At 45.5% G+C, this 22140-nt stretch overlaps 1 protein-coding gene across 1 annotated transcript in view; it reads left to right on the forward strand.

The window, feature by feature from the left end:
• UMAD1 (UBAP1-MVB12-associated (UMA) domain containing 1) overlaps nucleotides 1-22140 on the forward strand; it is a 243720-nt gene that overhangs the window by 48946 nt on the left and 172634 nt on the right.

The following is a 22140-nucleotide window of genomic DNA, read 5'->3' on the forward strand; positions in this document are numbered from 1 at the left end:
AGTGAATAGTCTTGGGTTATAGCGATTTTTCCCATATACTTAGGGAAGAGAACTCTTTACCTAAAGCAGGAACACAGTGAAAATGGAATATAAATTTATACTTCTCCTTGTGGCTTTGGGCAAGCTACTTAAACCTCCATTGACTGAGGTATACATTTACATTGCATATAACTCACCTTGAAACTACCTCTGGAAAGGCATGAGCTAAATACTGACAAATCACCAAATGTCAGTCTCCTCTGCCACTCTCTTAACATGCACACAGAAGACAAAGGGTCCCCGGTGGGTGGCTTACAATTCTTTCAACAGTCCCTGGGCAGGAGCACTCCATTCAAACTTGACAAAACAAGAAGGGACGCCATTCAGTATTTTTATAAATGATTTTGCAGAGGGATTAGTAAGAAAAGTTTGTCTTTCTATAGATGATACAAAGATTTGCAATAGCAAATGGAGACGTGTTACAGAAGTGGGATGAGGCCTGACCATGGAAATACCTTCCTCCTGTTCTCATATGCGTAAAGCTGTATACAGTTTTTAAAAGTGATTAAAGTGCTCCAGGTTAGAAAGAACTTTTAGATTTCATGTGCAGAACTCAGAAAACACATTGCCATTAGTACCTTTCAGACATAGGTGCATATGTGTGAAATACAAAGTTTTTGTCATTATCTGTGGACACCGATTCATACATTTGTCAGCTAATGTTCTCATGACAGAGAAATAAGGTATTCAGTTCCTTAGAAACGTTGATTGTGTGTGGTTTTAGTGTATATGCTTGCAAATACACTTATTTGGTATATCAATTTGTTTGTCCTTCTCTCTCTGTCACAGTCGGATATTAGCAAGCAGATGGGCAAACCAATATCGCAAGCATTGAAGTAGACACTCAGAGCTGCTGAAGCAGTACTGGCAGCAGGTGCAGTTTTGGTTTCCAACACCAGTGCCACTGCCTTGCTCTTCCCTGTCACTGGGGCCTCAGAGCTGGTGCAAGGGGGACAGGAGGGAAGGAATGACTAAGCCTTTCTACAGTTGCACAATGGTAAAATGAGGTGAGGGCTAAGGGTCTGTTGTCATTGGGACCTGGGTCAAAAGCAGAAAGCTCACCACTGTTGTAGCCCAGGATAAAGTGAGTACCTCTACAGCAGTCCCAGGGCTTGGGTAAGGGAAGCTGCCTAGCCAGGGCCTAGTCCATGGCTTCCCAAGTTTCTCAAAAATAACATCATCTTAAAGTAGGAGCTTAATCTGGTCTTCCAGAGCTCCAGCACAATCCAATCCAACCAATAACAACTGCTAAAATGAGTTTTTCATTTGAAGGTATTATGCAGGTTAAGTATAAGAATATTGACAAAAGCTACAACTTAAAAAAAAAATGTAATATAATATGTTCCTTCCAGGAAGCATTCTTATTACTTTCCAGTAGTCCAGTGGTAGTCTTTATCAACCAAAGGCCTGAAATAAAAGGGTTCCCAGACCCTCTCAAGTTTCCTATGAGTCCTATTTTGCCTGGTCCACACAGTTTCCATATTATAAATTTCCCACAAACTACTTAACTAGTTTTTCCATATCATCATGCTGATCAATCCATAGACTGGTGGTTGTGTCCATCTACCAGCAGGTGGAGATAGAGAGCAAACTTTTGCCTCCCTATATGTGGTCATGTGCTGCCGGAAACTCCCCAGTATGTTCTCTATCTCAGCAGGTGGTGGTCACACACAGCAGCAGCTCTGGCTAGGCCTCCAAGCCTAATTTTTAGGTTTTGTTGAGTGCCTGGGGTTGAGGGCTCTTCTTGAGCAAGTGCAAACCTGGTGGCGCCAGGTCCCTCCTTTTCTCCCCCCTCCCGCTGGCTCCGTTAAAAAAAAAAAAAAAAATTTTGAACGTCCTTAAAGGCGTTTATTTCGACGTTTATTTAAACGTTTATTGCAGCTACTCACTGGGACACCAGGTCGTTACAGCTCGGAGCGGAAAGCAGGTAATTTTTACCTTTTTATAGCGGGCAGGGGGTTCCCCGATTGATCTCCACGTGGCCTATGGCGTCGGAGGGCGAGGGCGCAAAGAGTCGCTCCCCGGATCGCTTGGGCGCTTCTAGAGGGGATGCGGGGGTCTTGAAGTCTGATTCGCCCTTGTTGGGTGACAGTTTCGTGACCGATGAGTGTCCCGGTCCTTCCTCCGGTGTGGCGGTTTTTCCCGCCATAAACGCCCATCTCCCGCTGCTCGCCTCCGCCATCTTGGCCGGCCACGCGGCTCGGACGGCTTCTTCTTGGGCCGCCCTTGAGGTGGGAGACATTAATGCCATGAACGCCCTTAATTTGGGCGACGGCACAAAAGCGGCTAAAGTTAAGCGCCGTCCTTCCCGCGCGGCTCCTTCGCGGAGTGTCGCGCCGGACGCCATCTTGGATGCGCAGCATGTCTCTCCCCCGCTCTTGCGAGCGCCGGTTGAGGGTGCGTCTAGGGCTGTAGCCCAGGCTGCGGAAGTGCACAGTCTGGGGGGTTTCTCCCCCGAGTTTGTTTTGCTGCTGCATCAGGCCTTCCTTATGCAAAACGCTGCCCCTGCTCCCTCGTCTGGTAAAGAGGTTGAGGCCCCCGGAGGTAAACGCCCTCGGGTTGATTCCCAGGCCTTGGAGGACTTTGTCTCCTCCGATGTAGATGAGGGCAGCGTATCTGAGTTCTCCCAACGGTCCTTTGCGGATTCCTTGGAGGAGACGGATCCCAGCTCGGATGGAGCGGATGACCCCTCTGCAGCGCGGCTCTTTAGCTCAGAGGATTTGCCCAACCTGTTAGTGCAGGCCATGGGCATTTTGAAGATTTCCTCTCCGGAGGACGTCTCTCCCTCAGCCCCTGTTGGCTCTGCCATTATGCTGGGGACGAAGCGCCCGCCTAGAACCTTCCACGTGCATGATGCCATGCACACCTTAATTTCGGCTCAATGGGATGTCCCGGAAGCGAGCCTTAAAGTGGCTAGGGCTATGTCCCGCCTCTACCCTTTGCCTGAAAGTGAACGTGAGGCCTATCTGTGGCCTACCGTGGATTCTTTAATCACTGCGGTGACTAAGAAAACGGCATTGCCGGTGGAAGGTGGCACGGCCCTAAAGGACGCCCAAGACAGAAGATTGGAGGCGGCCTTAAGGTCGTCCTTTGAGGCGGCTGCTTTAAGTTTGCAGGCCTCAGTTTGCGGCTCCTATGTGGCCAGGGCGTGCCTGACTATGGTGCAGCGGGCTTCCCCCTCGGATCATTCCTTGAGGGCTGATTGGCCGGCCCTGGAATCGGGCTTAGCCTATTTGGCAGACTTGCTGTATGATGTCTTGAGGGCCTCAGCTAAAGGCATGACTCAGACAATCTCTGTGTGGCGGTGGCTTTGGCTGAAGCATTGGTCTGCTGACCACGCCTCTAAATCCCGCCTGGCTAGATTGCCTTTTAAAGGCAAGCTGCTCTTTGGGGTCGAGCTGGACAAAATCGTGACCGATCTCGGCACGTCTAAGGGCAAGAAGTTACCAGAGGTCAGGGCTCGGGCTAGTACTCGCCCCGGTACCTCCAGAGGACGGTTTCAGGAAGCCCGTCGGTACCGCCCGGGCAGGTCGGGCTCCTCTGCCCCCTCTTCCTTCAAGAGGAACTTCTCCCCCAAGCAGCATTCCTTTCGCAGAGACCGCCGTCCCGGAGGTGCTCCCTCCGGTTCTCCCCCAGGGTCTCGTACCCAATGACGGGGCCTTGGTCCACGCCCCAGTGCAGATTGGTGGACGGCTGTCCTCGTTTCTGGGCGAGTGGACCACAATAACTTCAGACGCTTGGGTGCTGGAAGTCATCAGAGACGGCTACAAGCTAGAGTTCTGCCGACCCTTAAGAGACGGGTTTGTTCTCTCTCCCTGCAAGTCTCCGGTCAAAGCTGTGGCAGTGCAGCAGACCTTGGACAACCTGATCCGCCTGGGTGCGGTCGTTCCGGTGCCAGAAAATCAGCTTGGCAAGGGGCGTTACTCCATTTACTTTGTGGTACCAAAGAAAGGAGGTTCTGTACGGCCTATCCTCGACCTCAAAGGGGTCAATCGGGCCTTGAAAGTGCGGCACTTTCGCATGGAGACTCTCCGCTCTGTTATAGCGGCAGTGAAGGCAGGAGAGTTCTTGGCTTCCTTGGACATCAAGGAAGCGTACCTGCATATTCCCATCTGGCCTCCTCATCAACGCTTTCTGCGTTTTGCAGTCCTGGGACGACACTTCCAGTTCAGAGCCCTCCCTTTCGGGTTGGCTACTGCTCCGCGGACCTTCTCCAAAGTAATGGTGGTCATCGCGGCCTTCCTGCGAAGGGAAGGAGTACAAGTCCATCCTTATCTGGACGACTGGTTGATCCGAGCCCCCTCTTATGCAGAGTGCGGCAAAGCTGTGGACCGGGTAGTTGCTCTGTTGAGCTCCCTGGGATGGATCATCAACTGGGAGAAGAGCCAGCTGCGCCCGACTCAGTCCCTGGAGTATCTGGGAGTTCGATTCTACACCCAAGTGGGCAGAGTGTTCCTGCCAGACAATCGGATTGTCAAACTTCAGGCTCAGGTGGACCAGTTCCTAGTAGCCTCTCCTCTTCGGGCTTGGGACTATGTGCAGCTGTTGGGCTCTATGACGGCCACGATGGAAGTAGTGCCCTGGGCCAGGGCTCATATGAGACCACTACAACACTCTCTGCTGCAGCGCTGGACTCCGATGTCGGAGGATTATGCTGTGCGCCTTCCCTTGGACCCAGCAGTGCGCAAAGCGCTGAGCTGGTGGATGCAGACAGACAAGTTGTCTGCGGGAATGCCTCTGGTGACCCCGGAATGGATTGTCGTCACGACAGACGCCTCTTTGTCGGGCTGGGGAGCCCACTGCTTGGGAAGGACAGCGCAGGGGCTCTGGTCTCCTGCAGAGGCAAAGTGGTCTATCAACCTCCTGGAACTCAGAGCCATTCGGTTGGCGCTTTTGGAGTTCATCCCGGTACTGGCGTTGAAGCCAGTACGGGTCCTGTCGGACAATGCCACGGCTGTGGCCTATGTCAACCGCCAGGGAGGTACCAAGAGCGCCCCTCTAGCCAAGGAGGCCATGAATCTATGCCAGTGGGCGGAAGCGAACCTGGAACAGCTGTCAGCGGCCCACATTGCCGGAGTCATGAATGTCAAGGCGGACTTTCTCAGTCGCCATACCTTGGATCCCGGAGAGTGGCAGCTATCTGCTCAGGCGTTCTTGGACATCACGAAGCGCTGGGGCCAGCCGAGCCTAGATCTGATGGCGTCATCGGCCAATTGCCAAGTGCCGCGCTTTTTCAGCAGAGGACGGGACCCTTGATCCCTGGGAGTAGATGCTCTTCTCCAACAGTGGCTGACACAAGAGCTTCTCTATGTGTTCCCGCCCTGGCCCATGTTGGGCAGGGTGCTAGACCGGGTGGCAAAGCATCCGGGCCGGATAATCCTGGTGGGTCCGGATTGGCCCAGACGTCCCTGGTATGCGGACTTGATCAGGCTCTCAGTGGACGGCCCTATGCGGTTGCCAGCGGAGCAGGGCCTGTTGCATCAGGGTCCCGTGGTGATGGAGGATCCCTCCCCCTTTGGTCTTACGGCCTGGCTATTGAGCGGCAGCGTCTGAGAAAGAAGGGCTTCTCAGACAAGGTCATCGCCACTATGCTGAGAGCGAGGAAGCTCTACTTCTACTGCTTACGCCAGGGTTTGGCGTATCTTTGCAGCGTGGTGTGAAGCAGGCTCACTTTCTCCCTTCACTGCTCCAGTTTCTTCAGTGTTGGCGTTCCTGCAAGAAGGTCTGGAGAAAGGCCTGTCGCTCAGTTCCCTTAAAGTCCAGGTAGTGGCTCTGGCTTGCTTCAGGGGCCGCCTGAAGGGTGTTTCCCTGGCTTCGCAGCCAGATGTGGTGCGCTTTCTCAAGGGAGTTAATCACCTGCGCCCTCCTCTGCACTCAGTGGTGCCTGCGTGGAATCTCAACCTGGTGCTAAGAGCATTGCAGAAGCCGCCTTTTGAACCCTTGTCGAGGGCATCTCTGAAAGACCTGACGTTGAAAGCAGTCTTTTTGGTGGCTATCACTTCAGCCAGAAGAGTTTCCGAGCTCCAGGCACTCTCATGTCGAGAGCCTTTTCTGCAGTTCACTGAGGCAGGAGTGACTATTCGCACAGTGCCTTCCTTCCTGCCCAAGATTGTTTCTCGCTTCCATGTGAATCAGCAGCTCTGTCTCCCTTCCTTTCGTAGGGAGGACTACCCAGAGGAATACTCTGCTCTCAAATATCTGGATGTGAGACGTGTCATCATCAGATACTTGGAAGTGACCAATGATTTCCGGAAATCGGATCATCTGTTTGTCCTGTTTGCAGGTCCTCGTAAGGGTCTGCAGGCTGCTAAGCCTACAGTGGCAAGATGGGTCAAGGAAGCCATTGCAGCGGCTTATGTGGCCGCGGGGAAGGTGCCGCCTATCCAGCTGAAGGCTCACTCCACTAGAGCTCAGGCGGCCTCGATGGCAGAGGCCGGGTCCGTCTCCTTGGAAGAGATTTGCAAGGCGGCAACTTGGGCTTCGGCCCATACCTTCTCCAGGCATTACCGCTTCACTTTGGCTGCTCGGGCGGAGGCCCGGTTTGGAGCTTCAGTGTTGCGGTCAGGGATTTCAATGTCCCGCCCTGGGTGAGTACTGCTTCGGTACATCCCACCAGTCTATGGATTGATCAGCATGATGATATGGAAGGTAAAATTATGTATCATACCTGATAATTTTCTTTCCATTAATCATAGCTGATCAATCCATAGTCCCTCCCAGATATCTGTATTGGTTATATTCTGGTTGCATTTCAGGTTCAAGTTTAGTCTTCAGTTCCTGTTCAGGAGGACTTCGTGTTCAAGTTTTTCAATGGATTCTTCAAGAGTTGAGACGAATTTGTGTTACAGTGAGCTGCTGCATTCCTCTCCCCTCCGTTTTACGGGGCTGGATTGAGACTTAAATTCTGCCGGTGCTCCCTCCCGCTTCGTGCGGCAGTAGGGCAGCTTTGTATCCCTCCCGCTTCGGCGGTGTTAGGGTCAGTCAGCTCCTCCCGCGGTTGCGGTTGCAGGATAAGCCAGATCCCCCCGCATCGGCGGGTGTGGTGTCCCTCCCCCGCTCCGCGGGGATGAGCTGGACGGATTCCCCTCCCCCACTTGTGTGGGGATGAGCTGGGTTAATTCCCCTCCCCCGTTTCGGCGGTGGTGAGCTGGGCAGAGTGTCCCTTTGTGGGTGTAATTCTCTAAGTGCTGAGTCCTGCGGATGGAGCTTTGATATCGACATACTGAGGAGTTTCCGGCAGCACATGACCACATATAGGGAGGCAAAAGTTTGCTCTCTATCTCCACCTGCTGGTAGATGGACACAACCACCAGTCTATGGATTGATCAGCTATGATTAATGGAAAGAAAATTATCAGGTATGATACATAATTTTACCTTCATAGGCAGTGGGGCCATTGTCTTCTAGAAAGAATACGTTTTTTGTGGTGTTTAACAATGTCGTACAAATATCCTGTGATGGGAAAGTAAGCTAGGAATATGGAAATGAAATTTAGTTTTTGTATTCTAAATTGAACAGCCTTCTAATATGCTAATGTTTTTGGACATATCTACCATATATGAGTCATGTCTCCCATTCCTCCACATATCCTTCTGCATCTGTCTGTTGTACCAAGAAAATAACGAGTCATTTTGAGGGTTTAAGTAGAATAACATATTTATCAGTACTTTAGATCCAGAACAAAGATATATACAAGTATAAAATGATAAATTTACTACATATTATAATGTAAGTTTTTATTTTGAAGCTGGAGTCTAGTTACCTACTCTGACCCCATCCAAAATTGCTTCCAACTCTCTCCTCTGCCCTGACTGAAAGACAGATTTGATATTTCTGAATCTGAGTTAATCAGGCTGTGTGATGCCAAATCCGCCACTAAAGGTCTCCTATTTTGTATAAAATCCTTAGCGCTTGATAGCCTCCTGCTAAACAGCATGAGTTGGGCTTAGAATAAACAAAGAAGCAAAGGAGTTACAGAGACACCTCAAAATCTTTTTTTGTCATATGTATACTGGAAAATAATTATAAATTATTCTACTTAAACCCTCAAAATGACTCGTTATTTTCTTGGTACAACAGACAGATGCAGAAGGATATGTGGAGGAATGGGAGACATGACTCATATATGGTAGATATGTCCAAAAACATTATAAATATGTTATATTACCAGTACTTTAAATCCTGAACAACGGTTCATGAGTTGGGTACTTGGAAGTCGGGTGGACCTGTCTTTTGAAAGGGCGATATTTAGCTCTGTGGTAGCATGGAACAAGGGATCTTTAGAAGAAAAGATCTTTCTCAGTAAAGTCTGTATATTGGGGAAAAAAAGTGTTCTCAATCATTGGATAACAGACAGAGGCCCATCGTACTGGTATTGGAGGAACAAGCTCCAAGAGCTCATGTTGTGGGAGATGCGTGATGCTCGGCATACACCAAAGAGGCGACAGCAGTTCATTAAAGTTTGGGGGGCATACTTGAACAAAATATCCCCATGAGTCAAGTATTAAATACTCTAGGTTAGTCGGTGTGCATGGTTGAATGTGATTAGAGTGAACGGAACACTACAATATTAGATGTCACTGTATGGATGCCGAAGTGTCTGCAAGGGAGGGGGGGGGGGGGGAGGGATGAGTAGCTCTGAAATTTCTCTGCTGCCAACAGTGTTAACATGACCATAAAAAAGGAAGTGTATAATCTGTGGATGGCGGATAGGCTTGCCGAAGGTACAAAATACGCCGGGTTGACATAATAATAATAATGCTACTGGAAGATACAAAAGGGGGGGGAGGGTGGTTGTTAGAATTATTGGTTCTCTGTTGGACATTTCTAGGTTTGGACTTGTAGCATGGTCTACCTGTGTAGTTGTTTTCTGAAGTCAATGGGGCTTTTGGCCGTAGTAGCATTGTATGATTGTGCAAAATGTTACATGGAAGTTTGTACTGTTATAATATATGGCAATGCTAATAAAAACCATTTAAAAATCCTGAACAAAAAGTTTAAAGCCTAATATTAGTAGGAGTCGGAGGAGGAGTCAAAGGTTTGGTGTACCAACTCCATAGCCCTGCTTTCAGTTCTCTTGCAGATGAAAAATGTTCCAGCTGCATGTATTCGTAGTAATGAGTAAGAGGTAGCTGATAACTCTCTGTGCAAGTCATTAAGGGCCCCTTTTACTAAGTCGAGTAGGCGCCTACATGCACCCAACATGTGCCAAAATGGATTTACCGCCCGACTACCGCATGGCTCTTGCGGTAATTTCATTTTTGGTGTGCGTCCAATACGAGCGTCTGAAAAATATTTTTAATTTTCTGGCGCGTGTAGCGGACGCATGTATGTCATTACCACCCAAATTCTTTACCGCTAGGTCTGAAACCCAAAATGGACGCACGGCAATTTTGATTTTGCCACACATCCATTTTTGGGGTGGGGGGCAGAGGCCTTTTTTATAGGTGCGCTGAAAAATGATTCTGCGCACGCCCAAAACCTGCACCTACACTACCACAGGCCATTTTTCAGCATGCCTTTGTAAAAGGACCCCTAAATGTAATCAGTGTACCATTCTCATATCTGACCTAAGGTCTTAGGAACTTTACTCCTCCATTGTTTAAAAACGGGAGACTGTAGGCCTGGCTGGGACAACTCGTTACAAATTGGGGTCAATGAAATTACATAATCCACTGGGTGTGGGGGAAAAAGGAGTCCCATAGCCTTAGAGTATAATTTCCAAAAGGAGAACGACTTACAGATTCCACCATTAGTCTCCCAGGAAGCCGAAGTAAATCCGCAAGAGGGGTGGAGGCCACCAGGTGCTGTTCTATAATTTTATCCATGCAATCTCAAGATGTGGTGACTCATTCTACAGCAGCTCTAAGTTGGGTCACCTAATCGTAAAGAAGAAAATTCTGCATCCCTAAACCTCCCAACACTTGCTAGTAGCCATGAAATTCTTTGATTTTGTTTCACTTGTATTTAAAGAGAAAACGTAAGATTCCCAAATTGTACCTTTTTCGGGAGTATTTATCCTTAGAAAAATGAGCTTAAGATTTCAGTTGCAAATTTCTTACTGCTTAAATGTTATGATATGGATCACTTGTTTGTAACTGAAATTCATAATATCAGTTCCCTATGACTAGATTACATTTTTTTTTGTCTTATCAGAGTTGATGATGGCAAAACGGCTGTTTTTATGTGCAGTGCTGCTATGGCCCCACTCTCAGACAGGGCATTTAGGAGATCTGCAGAAGAAAGCTGGTCGCTGTGATATTTTGCTGTGTTTCTGGTACAGTGAGATTTCTCTCTTACTTCAGGGCTCAAGAATTTATCATCTATCTGTGAGACACATTCTGCAGTTCTAGCAGTGAAGCGTTTTTGGCAGCAGTGTTGTTATGTGAAAGATACCACATATCTTAGTTTTATATTTGTGTACAACTGAAAAGTTCTGCTCCACAGTTTCATGTTAGTACATCCTGTGCACTTTAGTTGAGAACTAATTATACAGTGGCACTCACTCTTTGCCGCCTAATCATAGAATGGAACTGAGCAACATTATCAAAGATATCCATGACCTTACAACTGATGCTGAATTTTTTTTAAATTTATTTTTTGTTACATTTGTACCCCGCGCTTTCCCACTCATGGCAGGCTCAATGCGGCAGGCAATGGAGGGTTAAGTGACTTGCCCAGAGTCACAAGGAGCTGCCTGTGCCGGGAATCGAACTCAGTTCCTCAGTTCCCCAGGACCAAAGTCCACCACCCTAACCACTAGGCCACTCCTTCACTGAATGATCTTTGGCATATATTGTCTGTTCTATAAATCAGGGTTTGACAAATCTTTGGCTCCAGATTGCCATGGTGCTTGGAGTTTCTTGTCCTGCTGCAACTACCGTCACCACCAGACAGCTGTTCCCTTCTAGACCAGTACTGTGTGTCTCTTAGTATGAGCCATGCAGTGCCTGAATCCAACACTGATTTCACACTTGTGAGACTTGAAATTGCAAGAAGACTGCAGCAATTTGGACACCATGCAGCTCAAACTCACTGAGAGCAGCAGCAGTGCTGGATTGAAAAAGAAGCAGCTCTTCTGGCTGGGGGGCAGGAGGCAGTGAGGTGAGGGGGAGGGGTATCTGGCTGGAGTCTGGGAGCATGAGTGACTGAAGCTGGTGAGTTTGGGGGGCAAGGGGTATCTGGCTTAGATATTACTGGGACTGACTAGCTGACTGGGGGAATTCCTGAAAGATGGTTGAGGGTCGGAGGAAGACTTGAGTGGCTGGCTGTGTTGTGTCTGTGGAAGTTAAAGGAGTGAGAGGAATGCTTGGGTGGGCTAGGATACAGCTGGTTGGGGATGTGGTTGAGGCTATTGAGGAAGAGAATGAAGAGCTCAGAGAGGAAGACCACAAGGGCAAAGGGGGGGGGGGGAAGAGAGAAAGAGATACTGTTGGGAATAAAGGTACAGTTGGCAGGGGGAGACTGATGGGGACATTGTGAAGGAATGAGAGAGACTGTGCTGGAGATAGGGTTGGTGGATATGAGAGAGACTGGGCATGGACAGGATTAGAGGTAAATGAGATAGGGAGACTGGTGTACCGACTTCGACTTCAGCTTCAGAATAAAAACTTATAACATTATAAGATACAGTAAATGTATCGTTTTATATTTATATATATTTTTTGTTCTGGATCTGACGTACTGGCAAATATATCCTGAAATTGTTAGAGATGTTGCCGTGATGGTTACTGCTTTGCCACCAACCCAAGTTAGATTTATTTTTAGGGCTACATCGAATATTTGTAGTTTATTCCATTCAGCCTCAAATACTTCATTCATATTTGGCCAAATAAAATCCGGAGCTCTACTGTGCTAAATCCTACTGGAATAAACACTTGATTTCTGATTTCACCTTGCTGCTTTTATTATATGTTAAGGCTCAGTGCCCATTATTTGTATTCAGCTGAACAGTAAAATATGCTATCAGTACAGCTCTATTTACTATACATAGTACATATAAGTACATAAGTATTGCCATACTGGGAAAGACTTAAGGTCCATCGAGCCCAGCATCCTGTCTCCAACAGTGGCCAATCCAGGTCACAAATACCCGGCAAAATCCCAAAAATGTACAAAACATTCTATACTGCTTATCCCAGAAATAGTGGATTTTCCCCGAGTCCATTTAATAATGGTCTATGGACCTTTCCTTTAGGAAGCAGTCCAAACCTTTTTTAAACTCCTCTGTCAACGAATTCCAGAGTTCAATTACACGTTGAGTGAAGAAAACTTTTCTCCGATTCGTTTTAAATTTACTACATTGTAGCTTCATCGCATGCCCCCTAGTCCTAGTATTTTTGGAATGCATGAACAGACGCTTCACATCTACCCGTTCAAAGTAGGAGCTGGAGTTGGACAGTAGAAAAATGGAGGAGTCTGAGTCAAAGGTTTGGTATACCAATTCCACAGCCCAACTTGTGAGGACCCATGGCAATAAGGGAAACAAGAGGCAGTTGCTTTAGGTACAGCTATTATGGGTGCACTGGTATGCTGCTGATGGCAATGGCACAGTAAGGGCCATATAAAACAAAAGACAACATGCGAGCAACATAGAATATAAACTGAATTCAATTTAATAATACATATGTACGGATAATTCAGCCAAAAAAGACCCTCAAGCTGCCGAACGTGAGTCCTCAAGCCCAAAAACAGCTGGTGTCTATTCTATTTAGCTCTGGCAATGGCTGGGTGTACCCTAATCTTGCAATTCAAAAAAGGAGATATCAAGATGGTAAAGTAAGTTTCAAAATCTAATCTCAGGGTCTAATATAAACATTTACTGCTGTGTCGTCTTCCAAAGTTTGAGTCGGATTCAGAACATTCACAGAAACCTCTGAAGTATGTAATGGTGGCTGACCTCTTTCTTTTTTTTTTTTGTCTCTCAAATGGTGGCAAATAGGCTCTTGACAGGAGGATACAACTGCTTGGCATCTTGAGAACCTCGGTCAAATAGCGCTTAAACTATTGAAGGCACTTTAGGAAAAATCAGATACTTGTTTATGTACAGTTCAGTCTCAAGTTCCTTTTCTATAGAATCCACCCTTTGTTGAGTTGTTGTTAAGACTCCATGATGAAACTGAAACAGAGAAGATAATTCAAACCTCTGAGAGATAGACTGGTCCAGTTTGGCAAGGATGTCTCAAATAACTTCTAGTGTTATCAAGGAAGGTTTAAGAGGCAAAGCGGTTTTACTCAGCTCACCAAGCATCTGTAAAGCCCCCAGATCATAGGGCTTCGTTCTATTCAGATGGCCCCACTCCAACTCCACATCAGCAGGAGGCTACATCACAAAGACTATAGCACCCTATTCAAGCGGTGTCTAGAGAAAGGCAGGCTGGCCCTGCTGGTCATGTCTGCTACCTCATTGGGAAGTGACTTGGCTCTGTATACTGCACCTCTTGTCTCTGGATCCTCTCGTGGCTCCCTGAGCTCCAGATTACAGGATGTTTCCATCATCTGGCAAGGGAGATATCGCACCTTCCCCTAATCTCCCCAGCAGCAATGCAGGTTAGCAGCAATGCAGGTTCACTGGACACCACTCTTCTTATAGTGAATCAATCCATCAGGCCGATGATTTGAACAGGAGACTGAACAGCAGGGTAACTCCGAGTCTTACCCTTGTGTTTACTCATCAACAACTGAAGCAAAGGCAAAATTATTGAAGGCTGAGCTGGACAGAACAAATGCTCAAAATTGTGCTGCTGCCATCTTGGATCTTCAGTAGTAGCCTTATAGGTTTACAGATACAATCATTGGTCCAGTCCTTATGTCTCCTTTTTCAAAAAACATTTTTACTTAGAATGCCCCCGGAAACAGGGAACAGAACAATATAAGTTTTTTTATATACTGGATGTTTTACAGAAAATGGGTCAACAGATGACCTTGGTTATAAAAATTAATTTACTTAACTCTTGAAGAATTTAACAGTTAAAAACTTGGTCTATTGGATATACCTGATTTTGAAGTATTCTGCCTTGAGGGATGTTATCACTTTTCAAACAACCACTTTAATATGGTGAAAACACCGTCTTGGTTCCTGGTCATTTATTGAGGGACCAGGGAAAGTAAATATACATTGGGTTTGATGACATCATGCTTAAACAGTCAGTACTATGTATAGACTCAGGCAACACATATACATAAGAAAACCATAATCCAGCCTTCGACCACAAAACAGAGAAATTTGAACAGTGTTGAAACATTTCACTGTACTATATGAGCCATTTAGCAATATTGACTGTAATTCAAAAATCCAGGACTGCTCTCTAGTGTTAAAGAAGACTTTGAAATCACCTCCTCGTACTGTTGCTGTTATCTGTTTGAATAACAAGTTTTAAGTTTTATTGTGACTTGATATACAACCCTAGAAGTAACCTTTCAGAGTGGTTTACAAATAAAATGCATTAGATGTATGCAGAAGGTAAAGGAAAAATACATATTACATTATAAAATGCATATTAAATTATTCAAAAAAAATATATTATAAGAGAGAGAGAGAGAGAAAAAAAAAACATGTAATGTGCAAAAGAGTGCCATCCAAGATCAGCCACCCCAGGGCCACAAGACAGCAGGCCTAACAGTTGTGTAGGCATCCCTAAATAAAAATGTTTTCAAACTTGGCTTAAACTGTAGATGTGAGTTTTCTAGACAAATCGGGTAGGGTGTTGCATTCAAAAGAGAGGGGGCTGCCACCATATTAAAGACTCAAGTACGTGTAAAATCGTAGCATTTAGTGTAGGGAGGGAATAAAAGAGCAATGTTTTGAGAAGAACGATGAGTTCATATGGGACAATATGGGATTAGAAGACAAGATAGGTATAGAGGAACACCACCAGACTGAAGGAGTTTGTGAGCTAAGGTCAAAATCTTGTATGATGATTTATGGGATATTGGCAACCAATGCTCTTGGAAAAGGCGGCCATTTTTAATTCAGAAAAATCATGTACTATATCCAAACAATGCAGTGCTCCAGTTGTATGGGTGTGTAATCTTCTCCAATGGTCAGTCAGCCTAGTTTTATGCACTCTAATAGTCTAATGTTTTATCCCAACAGAAACTACAGGAATATCTCACTAACGAGCTGAGGCTGTTTTATCAGTCACAAATACCTATCAATATGAAAACAACCAACAATGGCTTAATCATTGATTGCTGACTGTATCAATCTTGTAGAGGATCACCAAAAACTTGAAATATAGTCCATAATGACAAAATACTTGTGGCCTTTTTCTTCACAAGAACTTGCTGGAGTGTTGCTGTGTCCCTTAGAGAATGCTACTGTTAGTGGTTCTCTGTTTTGAACCATCTTAGTGACTGGTAAAAGTTGCAGAATTCAGCCATTGTTTTTATGTTAAGGCTGATCCCTGGCCAGCATACCACAGACTAGGCTTTACCGATTTAGCCAAATAGTGATTTAAATTCAAATACGAATAATCTGGGGCTCTACTGTGCTAAATCCTACTGAAACACTTTGATCTCTGATTTCACGTTGCTTCTTTTATTGTTAAAGCTCAATGCCCATTATTCGCATTTGATTGAATAATTTTCTTTATTCATATTCAGCTGAATAGGAAGATACGTTATTCGGTACAGCTCTACTACAAATCTCATTCTCTCTGCTTTTGGTAAGACCCTGCTGTCCTTCATATATGCGATGTAGACATCTCTCCCTAATGGAACAAGGATTTTCCTGACCTTTCCAGGTACTGTTTAGATAGTATAAAGATGTTTAGTTAGTTATAATTGATCCATTTTTCAGTTACCTGTTATTGTTTGCCAAGTGCACATTTTTTGTTCATTGTTCTAGTGTGAGAATAAACACATTTGTTTGTTCATTCTGCCTGTCTAGACTGATAAAAAAAATCCTGGTGGTTTGTGTGTTGGGTCTATGAGTGCTTTCTGGGAACTGTGAGATCACTGGGAGTGTGGCCCCAGTAACCTAGAAATCACTGGAGATAATTTGAGAGCGGGAGACTCATCCAGAGGCGGTTGTGACCCAGTCGGTGGGAGGAGAATGCTAGTGTAGAACACAAGCAGCAGGTGCAGGCAGACCTGAGCTGTGCTGGGGATATACCCTCTAAGTGGCCGCGGGGTAACCCCAGGCAGGTGGCTAGGCATTTTGTCACACAACATGTTCTTATTTTTTCAGGAATCATTCTTTGAGGTACTTTGTCAAATGTCTTTTGAAAATCCAGATACATAATATCAACTGGCTCACCTTTTCTTCACATGTTTATTCACCCCTTCAAAGAAATGTAGTAGATTGGTGAGACAGGATTTCCCTTGATTAAATCCTTGTTGGCTTTGTCTTATTAATCTATGACTATGTATATGCTCTGTAATTTTTTTTATAATAGTCTTTAATTTTCCAGACCACCTCTGGAACCGTTTTGGCATTACATTGGTTACCCGCCAATCTTCCAGTACTATACATATATAGTGCGCATGTGTGGGCGTCCTTTTTGACAGTTCCACCGGCTGCCTGCTGGTGTGAGTTCCTGACTACTGTTAGTAGCTAAGTGAAAGACCCTTGAAGACGCTTCATTTAGCGAAACATGATCATGTCGGGTTCTTCCAAGACAACATGAGCAGTTGATTCAAGTTGAACGTATACTGGAGGATACAATTTAAGAAGAGTGCTTTCAAGCTTATTGTGCACTACTGTAAAAGTTTGCAGCCATCCCATTGATTGATCTATGCCAGCTCCTTGATTGCCCTTTACTAGAGACTGCTGATTTTTTCGGCATTGGGTAAAGACTGATGAGTGGTTGAGTATCGGACACTTTGACATTTTGAAGGATTAAGCCCATTGAATTGAATTTAAGTGAATATGCAGTGGCGCGCTCATAACATACTTGACACATTGAGCAGAAGGCTTTACATAGTATGAGGAAAGTACTGTACAAGTTTATATAGTAGTTTCTATACAGTGTTTATATATATTGTTTATGTGGCATAATTTCACGTAGTGTATATGAGGAATAAATGTGAGTGTGAGTATGTGGTAGAATGATAGAGTGTATTGTAATATGATTATTTAAGATATTTAATAAAGATTCAAATTTTTGATAATATTTTAACGGTGGGGCAATTTGACAAATTGAAGAGTAGCAAATTGCCTGGACCAATTTGTCAAATTGCCCCATTACATCTTCCAGGTTTACAGAGATTTGATTCAGTTTCTCTGGCACTGGTATCTCCTCCACATCTTCCTCGGTGAAGACTGAAGCAAAGAATTCATTCAATCTCTTTGCTATGGCCTTGTCTTCCCTGAGCGTCCCTTTTACCCTTCGGTCATGTAGCAGTCCAGATGAGTCTTTTTAGCGGCTTCTTGCTTCTAATATATCTAAAAAAAAGTTTCATTTTAAATTTTTTATCCCTACTCTTCCTGGCAAGGATCTTACTCCCCCTTCCCAGAGCCCCAGACACCATTCACTTCTGGAGCTCGGATTGAAATACAATAGCAGTTTCACATCTAGAAAGGCCCTATGAGCTACTCCACCATCTGCATGCACAAACCTTGGAAGCTCAGCAATTGGTTGCTCTACACCCCCATGACCACATTTGCATGTGGTACTTCCTGCCCTCAGACAAAACCCCAAAGATCACATGCAGTGAACCCAAAGGTGTGCATTCGTATCAACCCACTGTGTGCCAGATCACGTGCTAAAGCTCTAGCGTCCGAGAGTAAGTGGTTGGCTTGGAGAGCTGAGTTAGCACTTATTCTAGTGCCTTCTGCAAAAATGGAAATTGGTACCTCATTTGGTGGTAAGAGTTTTGCCATTATGCCCTCCTCCATTTCTTTATTAGTTGTGACTCCAGCACAGCATCTCTCTTTTACCAAACATTCCCTTACATAAGTACATAAGTATTGCTATACTGGGAAAGACCAAAGGTCCATCAAGCCCAGCATCCTGTTTCCAACAGTGGCCAATCCAAGTCACAAATACCTGGAAAAATCCCAAAACAGTACAAAACATTCTATACTGCTTATCCCAGAAATAGTGGATTTTCCCCAAGTCCATTTAATAATGGTCTATGGACTTTTCCTTTAGGAAGCCATTCAACCCTTTTTTAAACTCCACTAATCTAACCACCTTTACCACACTTTCTGGCAACGAATTCCATAGTTAATATTACACGTTGAGTGAAGAAAATGTTTCTCAGATTCGTTTTAAATTTACTACATTGTAGCTTCATCGCATGCCCTCTAGTCCTAGTATTTTTGAAAAGCGTAAACAGTCACTTCACATTTAGCCGTTCAACTCCACTCATTATTTTATAGACCTCTGTCATATCTCGTCTCAGCCGCCTTTTCTCCAAGCTGACGAGCCCTAGCCGCTTTAGCCTTTCCTCATAGGGAAGTAGTCCCATCCCCTTTATCATTTTTGTCGCCCTACTCTGTACCTTTTCTAAATCAACTATATCTTTTTTGAGATGCGGCGACCAGAATTGAACACACTATTCGAGGTGTGGTCACACCATGGAGCGATACAAAGGCATTATAACATCCTCATTTTTGTTTTCCATTCCTTTCCTAATAATACCTAACATTCTATTTGCTTGCTTAGCCGCAGCAGTACACTGAGCAGAAGGTTTCAACATATCATCAACTATGACACCTAGATCCCTTTCTTGGTATGTGACTCCTAACATGGAACCTTGCATGACCTAGCTATAATTCGGGTTCCTCTTTCCCACATGCCTCACTTTGCACTTGCTCACATTAAACGTCATCTGCCATTTAGACTCCCAGTCTCATAAGGTCCTCTTATAATTTTTCACAATCCTCTTGCGACTCACAACTCAGGCCCACCCAGTCAGCACTTGGAAAATTGGGCATTTAAAAAAAAATCTGTGAAGCCGTTTTGCAGGCAGCGCTTTGCATCTGCTCGGAGGGCGGGACACAGTGAGGGAAGACCGAAGACGACGAGGTGATTTCCTTCTTTTGCAATGCACGCAGGGCAGACGCGAAGCGCTGCCTGCAAAACGGCTTCACAGATTTTTTTAAGGCAGGGTGGTGGTAGGAGAACTAAGAGGGACGTCGACGGAGCTGGTGGTCGGGTCGGGGGGCCTCAGATGGGAGAAGGAGACTGGGGTGAGGGGTCTCAGATGGGGGAGGGGAGGAGGGTCTCAGATGGGAGAAGGGGAGGGGAGGGGGGTCTCAGATGGGAGAAGAGGGCTGGAACTGGGATCTGAGAAGAGGCCAGTAGGGAAAATAGGGGCCATGCCTGGGACTGGTGGGAAAATGGGGCATGCCTGGGGCAGGTGGGAGAATGGGTCTGGGGCTGAAAAGGGGGGGCCCTAATGCAAGGCATGTGGATGAAGGGGGCTGGAACTGGGGGCTAAAAAGGAGGGTAGGTGGGATAAGGGGGCTAGCACTGGAACTGGGGGCTGAAAAGGTGCAGGGGCTGAAACTGTGGAGACTGGGGGCTGAAAAGGGGACAGGGAGAAGTGGCTGGGGGCTGAATCTCGGGACTGGTGGGAGAAAAGGGCTGGGGCTGAAACTGGGGGCTGGTGGGATAGTGGAGCTGAAACTGGGGGCTGAAAAGGGGGGGCAGGTGGGAGATGTGGGCTGGGGCTAGAACGAGGGGCAGGTGGAATAAGGGGGCTGAAACTGGGGGCTGAAAAAGGGGCAGAGAGAGGGAACAGATCCTGGATGGAAGGGGGAGCGAGAGGGAGGGCAGACCCTGGATGGATGGGAGAGGGAGGGCAAATGGTGGATTGAAGGGGCAGAGAGAAAGGGCAGTCAGTGGATGGAAGGGATAGAAATGGCAGACAGTGAATGGAAGGGGGGGAGAGAGAGAGGGCAGATAGGGGCAGATGGTGGATGGAAGGGGCAGAGATAGCGGGCAGATGTGCATGGAAGGGACAGGGAGAGAGGGCAGACATTGGATGGAGGGGACAGCAGAGAGGGCAGACACTGGATGGTAGAGAAAGAACGAAGACAGATGCTGGATGGAAGGAAGACAGTGAAAAGAAGATGAGGAAAGCAGAAACCAGAGACAACAAACTATAAATAAAATCTATATTTTTATTTTTTTGCTTTAGTATAAAGTAGTATTGTAACTGTGTTATATAGAACATGTAAGTAAGGTAATCTTTTTATTGGACTAATTTTAATACATTTTGACAAACTTTCGGAGAACAAAGCCCCCTTCCTCAGGTCAGGATAGGATACTGTAACAGCACTATACTGTATTGACCTGAGGAAGAAGGTTTTGGCCTCTGACAGCTAAATGTATTAGTCTAATAAAATGTTATTATTTTATTTTCTATATTTGTTTTATTTCTATTTGTTAATTTGTAAACTGGTGATTGGTATTTGTTAGTTTTTTCAAATTTACATCTGCTGTCTTTATATTTTGCACAGTACTAGGGGACATTTTCTGTTTCTGTGGTGTTGCATTGTATGCAGAGTCCGGCATCTTGGGGGTTCAGTTTAATTTTTGTCTAAATAGAAAGTTTATGATTACTTATTTTTATAGTGGATTAGGGTGTATCTGTGTTTGTGAAAAAGACATGGCTTTCAGTTGGCATTGACTATGCAGGATCGACGATCTGTACTATTCTGTCTGGTTTCGGTTTACAATAGGTGAATTGATGTTCTAGTGCTCACTGTAGTGTTTAAGATGTTTTCCTTTTCCTTGTGTGACTCGTAGAAATGGCTGCTTATGGTATGGTAGAATTGCTCTATAGGGCCTGAGTGTTTTGTATTCTCAGTATGGTGGTTTTAAGGTTTGCAACATAGGTTCCGAATATGTATGTGGTTTATGTTGCTGTAGGACAGCTGTTGGGCAGACTGTTTATTAAAAATTATTTAGGATCCCAAAAAAACTACTCACACCTATATATACATAGTGCCCACCCATATTAGCTCTGGGCCCACCCAAAATGTCAGGTCTGGCTATGCCACTGATTTGTACTAAAAGCTTAAAACAATTTTCCAACCTTTATGTTTGAAGTTTAACTTCAGTCCTGTGTCTACTTATTCTTGGTTTTCTCTCTGTCTTTCCTTCTTATATGGATTCTCTTCCAGTCTTTCTCCCATGTCATCATAATTTCTATTTTCTTCATATATATTTGTGTCTCCATGGATTCTCTCTACAGCTTCTCTCATCACGGCTTACTCGTTTGTCACCTTCATGTCTGTTCTCTTCACCACGACCCCCTTTACCTCAGCTACTCTTTTCCCAGTCCCACACAGCTATTTTCCATCTCTTTCGGCTCCTCTTCTGTCTGTGGCTTGTGTCCCCTCTGCCTGCTCTTTTTCCTCTCTCCCAGTCATGTCTTCTTCTGCTAACAGCCTTCTCCTACACAGCCCATGGTCTCCCTGAGTTCCTCTTATCTTGACAGCCTGTGTTTACTCCTCTCCCACAGCTCCATTATCAGTCCCTATCCCCAACATCCAGCATGTCTTCCCTTTCTAACATTTCTCTCTCCCAGCCAGTAAACCCTTTAAATTCCTTCACCTCTTCCTAGCCCCCTTTATTCCTCTCCCAGTACTTGCCTTTATTTTGTTATCTTACTGCTACAGGTATTAGTTTAGATTGTAAGCTCTTTGAGCAGGGACTGTCTTTCTTCTATGTTTGTGCAGCGCTGCGTATGCCTTGTAGCGCTATAGAAATGCTAAATAGTAGTAGTAGTAGTAACATAGATAATATTGTCATACCCATAATGTTATCTGAATCTGTCTGTTCCTTTTAGTCAACATCTGTTGCACTTCCCTTTCCCCATTGGCAGCTGCTAGGCTACAACAATTCCTTCCTCCCTCTGCAGTCTGTTGGCAGACACGGGCAGCCAACAGGCTGCAGGGGGAGGTGGGCGTAGTAACTAGGAAGGATACTGATGCTCGTTCTTCCTGTGTTTTTCTGTAGCTCTGCAACATAGATCTTGCTGCCTCAGATTTATAGACTTGCTGAGGAAAATTATTAGGGGTGCTCAGTCACCCATAGAGCTGGCAACTATGCCTTTGGCTGGAGAGGTTGCAAACTGACAGCAAAGGGGCTAAATAATACCTATAACCACTGCCTTCCAGCCATAAAAGAAAATGATAGAGGC

This window comes from Microcaecilia unicolor, chromosome 1 (assembly GCF_901765095.1).
Source record: "Microcaecilia unicolor chromosome 1, aMicUni1.1, whole genome shotgun sequence".
NCBI classification, from domain to species: Eukaryota; Metazoa; Chordata; class Amphibia; order Gymnophiona; family Siphonopidae; genus Microcaecilia; species Microcaecilia unicolor.